The sequence below is a fragment of the Trachypithecus francoisi genome, unplaced genomic scaffold, assembly GCF_009764315.1.
Source record: "Trachypithecus francoisi isolate TF-2019V2 unplaced genomic scaffold, Tfra_2.0 Lachesis_group11, whole genome shotgun sequence".
NCBI classification, from domain to species: Eukaryota; Metazoa; Chordata; class Mammalia; order Primates; family Cercopithecidae; genus Trachypithecus; species Trachypithecus francoisi.
Genome location: NW_022681456.1, coordinates 62,905,139 through 62,911,962, shown reverse-complemented (window position 1 = coordinate 62,911,962; position 6,824 = coordinate 62,905,139). Strand labels below are relative to the sequence as shown.

General features: G+C 40.5%; 1 long non-coding RNA gene across 1 annotated transcript in view; it reads right to left on the bottom strand.

Moving 5' to 3' along the window:
- LOC117091024 overlaps positions 1 to 5,901 on the bottom strand; it is a 13,614-nt gene extending 7,713 nt beyond the window's left edge. The window contains exons 1-2 of the long non-coding RNA XR_004440214.1: positions 5,723 to 5,901; positions 5,465 to 5,528 (exon numbers count right to left, since the gene is read on the bottom strand). This is a non-coding gene — a long non-coding RNA (uncharacterized LOC117091024). The remainder of the gene's footprint in view (positions 1 to 5,464; positions 5,529 to 5,722) is intronic.
- Positions 5,902 to 6,824: the final 923 nt, after the last annotated feature.

Below are 6,824 nucleotides of genomic sequence, written 5' to 3'. Positions count from 1 at the left end.
TTATAAGGAAAAGAGATTTAATTGGCTCACTGTTCTGCAGGCTTTACAGGAAACATGGCATGGGTACCTGTTCAGCTTCTTGGGAGGCCTCAGGAAGGCATACAATCATGGCAGAAGGCAAAGGGGGAGCAGGCATGCCACACAGTGAAAGCAGGAATAAGAGAGAAAGGAGGGAGGAAATCCTACACATTTTCAAACGACCAGATCTTGTGAGACCTCACTATCACAAAGTCAGCACCAAACCATGAGGCATACGCCCCATGACCCAAACACCTCCCCCCAGCCTCTGCCTCCAGCATTGGGGATTATAATTCAACATGAGATTCAGCCAGGGACAAATATCCATACTATATCAATCAGTCATCCTAGCTTTTACACATTCATTCCACACTATTTACTGAGTACCTGTCATGGGTCATAAACTTTTCCAGGTACTAGAAAAATATGCAAAAGAAATAAGGACCATGCCCTCAATAAAGCAAACAAATATGGAATGTATCACACAGTATCAGGTAGAACTAAGTGTGGAGACAGAGAGAGAAGTCAGAAAGCTCTTGCCTTGGGCCAAATGAGGCACACCGGCAATTTATACCAAGGCAGCTGTGGTGGAGCTGTTGAAAAACAGCTATATTCAGGATATTTTAACTGCACAGCCAGTAGGATTTGCTGAGGGACTAAATGTGGATGTGAGAGCAAAAGAAGAACCGAGGTTTAAAAGTTTTTTGGGCTGAGCAACCAAGTACATGGTGATGCTGAGATGGCAAATGCTAGGGAAGGAGCAGGCTTTTGGAGCAGAATCAAGATCTCTGTTTTGTCCTTGGTGAGTTTGAGCTATCTGTTAGACATCCAGAAGATGTCAGATTGACAACTAGATGGATGACAATGGGTTTCATGTGGAGGCAAGAAAATGAACTCAAAACTTAAAAGTAATCTGCTACCTCTTAGCCCCTCAAATGCACCAGTCTCTGCCTCTAGTCCTTTGCCCATGCCGTTCTCTCCGTCTGTACCTCTTCTCCATGTCCCTCCTTTTATTTCTTCCATTAATCTTTCAGAATTTTTGCTTAAATGTCACTTTCCCCTGGAGGCCTAGATTCCCCAGATCAGGTTAGACCTCTTTGTTATATAATCTCCTAATAACTTTTCCATCTTAGTATAGATCACCACTGGTATCAAATAAGATTTTTCTGACTAATATTTGTTTAACCTGTGTCAACAGTTTTACAGCAATAATATCTATCTTACTCACTTTTAATTACCAGCACCTGTGCAGTGTCTATATGTAGTAAAGACTTAGTGAATATTTGTGGAATGAAAGAAGAAGTGAATGAATGAATAATTTCCAGGTAGACCTATTTCTTTATTGCCACTTCATTGCCCCTGCACCCTCTTTTGTTTTCCCAGCATATGAAGACATATCTGCTTACTGCCAGCTGCACCTGAAGGTTACTCTCAAATATATATTTTCAAATCTCGTGAAGATGTTACTAACTGGGAGTACAGCAGCCAAATGTTCAGAATTGATTTTATTTCCAGAATTGCATTTAGGGTCCAATTGTTTTAAATGACTTATATAATCATTTTTGAGAAAACAAGAGTGTTCGTTGATGCCAAGAAATAATCAGAGAGACAGATTACTCTAGTGTGTCTTTTTACCATAAAAGTAAATTATGAAACTGAACCATCAACCATACAAAAGCCTTCTCACCAACTGAGTATAGATCTCTATTTTTCTGCTTCATTACAATAAATTATAGTTAGAAAGTTCAAAGACTTATCTATCAAGTTATGTTTAATTTACTACCTTGCCTTAGCTCATGCTGGGGGAGAAGTGTTCAGCTAGAGAACTAAGGCATTTGAAAGGTAATTAGCTATTTAAAAATCTGTTATCAGCTCTACCTTTTTCCTAGCATCAGATTAGAAAAGGGTCTAGAACCTTATTCATCCAACTTGAGTATAAGCCTATTTCAGGTAAAAGTATTTAAATAAATGTTCCTGCCATCCCACTTCAGTGCCCCCATCTTTTATCTGAATAAGTTGTTATTTCCTTTTAATTTTTGGATAAAACTTAAAGTAGGCCACATTAAAGTTTGTATAGATCTCCTTCAGTGTTTGTTTTGAAAGAATAAAAAGAATAAAAAGTTAGAATACCCCACAGGAACATTACTACCGGCATTTACTCTTGGGGAAGACATAGCTACAAGGAGTTAATTTGATAATCCCAAACTTATTGTTTCTTTTTGTGTTTTTCTAACTTTAGACTAATATTGTTCTAAGATACAATAGGTCATACACCTAAAGTCACTGAAAGAAAAATCATTTAGGATGAGGTTTTTGTTGCCAAATGACATGATTTCAAGTAGAAATAATATGTCACATCCAAGTGAATAGAACATCAGCGAAGTTGCTCCTCAGATACTGGATAGTTGGGAAACCATAATTGAGTGGTTTCAAATTTAACTTCTTTCTAGGAATCCCAAACCTGAAAATCAGATAGTTTATATATTGTTTATATTACCTTCATTAGCTGACAGACATTAATGAACAAATTAATGTCTGTCAGCTCTATAACTGAAGCTCTATAGTCCAGAGTTCACAAATGCCTGTTCATTGCTGTATTCTAAGGCCCAGCACAATGCCAGGTGCTCCGTGCATACTCAATGAATAGCAGTTATTCACACAAAGAAAATCTGGGGAAAATAAAAATGATGGTTGAGGGCAACTATAAAAACACATACTTTTAAACAAGTTAACCAGTTAACTTGCATTTGGATCTCAAAATTTGTTTATTTTGAATGAGATTTTAAAAACTTACTTTACCCTTCTCAGCTTCTAGGAATGATGCCCAAGTTCTTTTTCAAATCTAAAAATCTATTATATTAGGTACCACTTTCTGCAAATCTCTCATTGAATTTTACAGGACTAAAATGTTAAAACAGCAATACAAGTTTATTGTGTCAAGTTAAAAAAAAATAGTGATCTTCCTCTTCCTCTTCCTTTCTTTCTGCCTTACTCCTAAAGTGACAAGTGTTAATGCTTTGGTGTAAATCCTTCCACACATACCTGTAATTACACCTGTATGTACTTCTCCCTAGATCACTGCCTCTCCAGCCCAAAAGTGGAACACACATGCATCTTATCACCCTTCTCACCTTACCACCCACTCCTTCCCTGCTTAATTCCTACTCTTCTTTCAGACATCACCTCAACCATCAACTCCTCTACAAATCCCAACACTTCCCTAAATTCCCCCTTGTAATGGGAACAATAGAGTCTGTTCATCAGACTCTATTGTCTCACTCTAGTATGATGTTATGAAGGCACAGCTAGGAACTACATTGCCCAGCTCCCTGTTGCACTTAGGTGTACCCATGTGACTAAGCTTTTCTATATGCAAGTGAAAGGACTGGAATTTTTGTTCTCCCAGTTCTCATGTCTGTCTCTCAAACTCATCCATCTTTGGGGAGTCACAATTATTCCTTCATAAATTTCCATCAACTTTTTGGGATAGCTCTGAAGCACTGTTGCTTTCATGTACCCAGCATTCATGCCCTCTTATTCTGATAACCCTGATTTTCACTTGGAAAAATGCCTATTCTTCACTCTGAGTCCTGTGATTTGCGTGGTCCTGACTCTACCCTTTACATTCTAGAGAAGTGGCACATGACCTAAGCCTCACCGATCAGTCTACTTCATTTATCTGGCAACAACAATAATGTGTAGGCACTTTACCAAAGCTGATCCCGCAAGAGGAAGCCCCAAGAGTTTTGCTGGAAATTCTTTGGAATATATATTATTTTGTTGCAACCCTGACTCTGGTGGTATAGCCTAAATATGGAGCTACCAATGGTTATCTTTGCTACAACATGGATAGAGTCTTTCTTGAGATTAGCCCAACTGATACAAAGGCAGAGTCAAAATAATACAGAAAGACAGATACCTGGTAGATAATTTGAGTACATGATCAGCCTAAATCTAGAGCTACTTTTTACTCTGCAGTTGACTAAGGCCAGTAAATTCTCATTTGTGTTTTAAATCAGCTTCAGTAGAGTTTCTTTCAGTTGGTACTGGGAATCCTTAGAGATATATACCCCTTATCAATAAGATCCCAAAACTCTTTGGTTTTACTTTATTGAGCGCAGATACCACATTCTATATTGTTTTAGCCTCTTTCCCAAGGTTTTAAGTTCCATGAGGGTAAGGATGCCTTACCATTATTTCTTGTGTCTCCCAATGCCTTAGCACAGTACCTAATACTTAATAAATTTTGAAAGACTATATGGACAAAACAGATTCAATAGTACCCAGGGGACTGACTGAGAAAGGTGAAGACGTAGTTCCTTTCCTCAAGGAGTTTATAAATTACAATGAATTATTCCCAGATGGAGGTATATTTATCCTAATTCATCAGCTCCAGCTATGAATTTGAGGAACTGTAAGTTATGTGTTCCTATTGGATGGTTCTACAAATAGGTCTTCTATAAATGATAGTAACTCCATTCACCCTTAGATGTTTCCATCACTTTATCTTTTGTGGGCTGCCTTGCCTGCTTAGTCTGAATTCTCTTCAAACATCCTTCCAGTCACATGTTATTAATTCATTAGCATCAGTGAAGGGCTTCAGGGGAAGGGAGAGTAAAAGAGCAGGGAGGATGGAAGACAGAGGAAAGTGAAACCACATGAAATGGGCATAGTACCAGAAACATTTTTTAAGTCTCTGGTGAAACGTTTTCTGGCATCACTACATAACAATAGCACATAATTTTCATTAACTTGAACAAACAAAACCAAGCAGAGATTAAAAAGCAGCACAGATGTGATATGGCTCTCCTCTCCTATCCTGGACAGGGCAGCCTTATGGAGTAACTTCCCTTAAGAACACAGGAAATGTTCTTTCAGCCTGTCCCTGGAAAAACAGCACATGGCACCAAGATACAACCACGAATACACAACTCTGGGCTGGGTCACTTGTTCTCATTCTGCTCCTTCCCAATATGCTCCTTTCTGATGACTGATGTGATCCTGGCATTCTGTCCTCCACCTCTTACCTTTTTATTCCTTTTGGTGCTGACCTTCATGGTGTACGCCACACCTGAAAATATCTTGCGCCCTTAGGGTTAAGCAACTTTCCCTCCCTCCTCTCTTATCAAACTCTTTTATCTGAGCCCTCCAAGGCTGATCTCATTGCAAACCACGTTTGAATAACATGACTAGCTTTTATATTATCTCATGAATCGTGACCATCTGAATTCCATTTCCACTTCCTTGGACAAAAGCCCTGTCTGGTATGTACTCCACATAGCCCAACATGAAGAGATGGTACTCAATAAATAACACATTGTGATGATAACAATACCATGGACATACACTGCAGAAATATTTCACAATGAATGAATGACTGTTGGACCCTTGGTGCAGAAACTGAACTTTTATGGCCACCGTGGGCTTTGGTCTGAGGGTATCTTACCTGCTGTGTATCAGTGACTTCCTGATTGTCAGAAGTAGCAAATGGTTCTTTAGGGTTCCCAGAACTAAAGGATGAATAGAATAACAAAAAAGATGCAAAGAACCTTAGTGATATTATTTTCCTGGTGAGAATAAGAGCACTTTAGGAATTGCAGTGTTCGCATAGCCAAATGCCAGAGCTTCCCCACCCCCAGAGATTTTCTCTGGATTAATCCAGTGCAAGTCATAGGAATCAACTTCATTATAGAGAAGATCTTACCAGGATGCATTCAAAGTAGATAAACATGTTCCATGTGATCCAGGATTTTTCCTGACCCCTTCGTTGGACTTGCAATGGGGGTACCATATTTACTTGGCCCATTGCAGTCAAGTCCTTGTGGGAGAGAGCATGTGAGCAGGTGAGTGCAGGGTCTGGCTAGCTGCTTTGGGCACCAACAAAAGCAAACTCCATGGAGGCCCCGCAGCAGCACCCAGGTGTGGGTGCCTGCGACCCCGAAGCCTCAGAAGGCATGTCACAATGCTCTCTTAGCTCTGCTGTTTGTGGACAGTGGTGTGTTATCAGCTCAGTGGGCCCCTTGCCTCCTCAAATGGGGTGGCTGCCCTCTGCCATCAAGAGCAAAGGACCAGTGTGACAGTCTTTTTTGGGTACCCACACTCATCAGGTCCCCAGTACTTGTCCGGCATCCAAGAAGAATGAAGTTGCCCAGACACTTGAAGGATGGTGGAGGTGGAGAATTTTATTTAGCAATGGAAATGGCTCTAGTGGAGAGGGGAGCTGGAGAGGGCACAGGACAGGCAGGTAATCTTCCCCCAAAGTTCAGCTGTCTGGGGTCAGCTCTTCCCTGAAGTCGAGCAGTCTCTCCAAAGTCAAGCTGTCTCTCCTCTGAAGTTCTGCCATCTCTCTGAAGTTAAGTCACCTCTGTCCAGTCAAGCTGCTTCTCTTCCCTCTACCAACTGAGTCTAGGGTCTTTATAGGCACAGGATGGAGGGCAGGGCAGGCTGTAAGTAGTTTAGGAAAAGGCAATGTTAGATCGGCAAAAAGGCGTTATTCTGTAAGAACCAATTGGGAGAGAATGGGCAAACAGGAATAGAAGTTCTCACTTTGGGCTGTGGGTTTCACGTTTCTCAGCTTAAAGGTAGGGTTTCACCTGGGACCCACTGCTGTTTGTCTCCTGCCTCTATCACATGGAGTGGCATCCTGTGCACTTAGGACATAGTAAGACATACTCTACTTCTACTATCCACATAAAGAAAGAGAAAGAAAGTAAAAACAACATCTAAATACTGCATGTGATTCCGTCACCCTTGCACTCAATGAGCATGTGTCCCTGTAGTGGAGTCCAGACTGGCTCCTTTTCAAG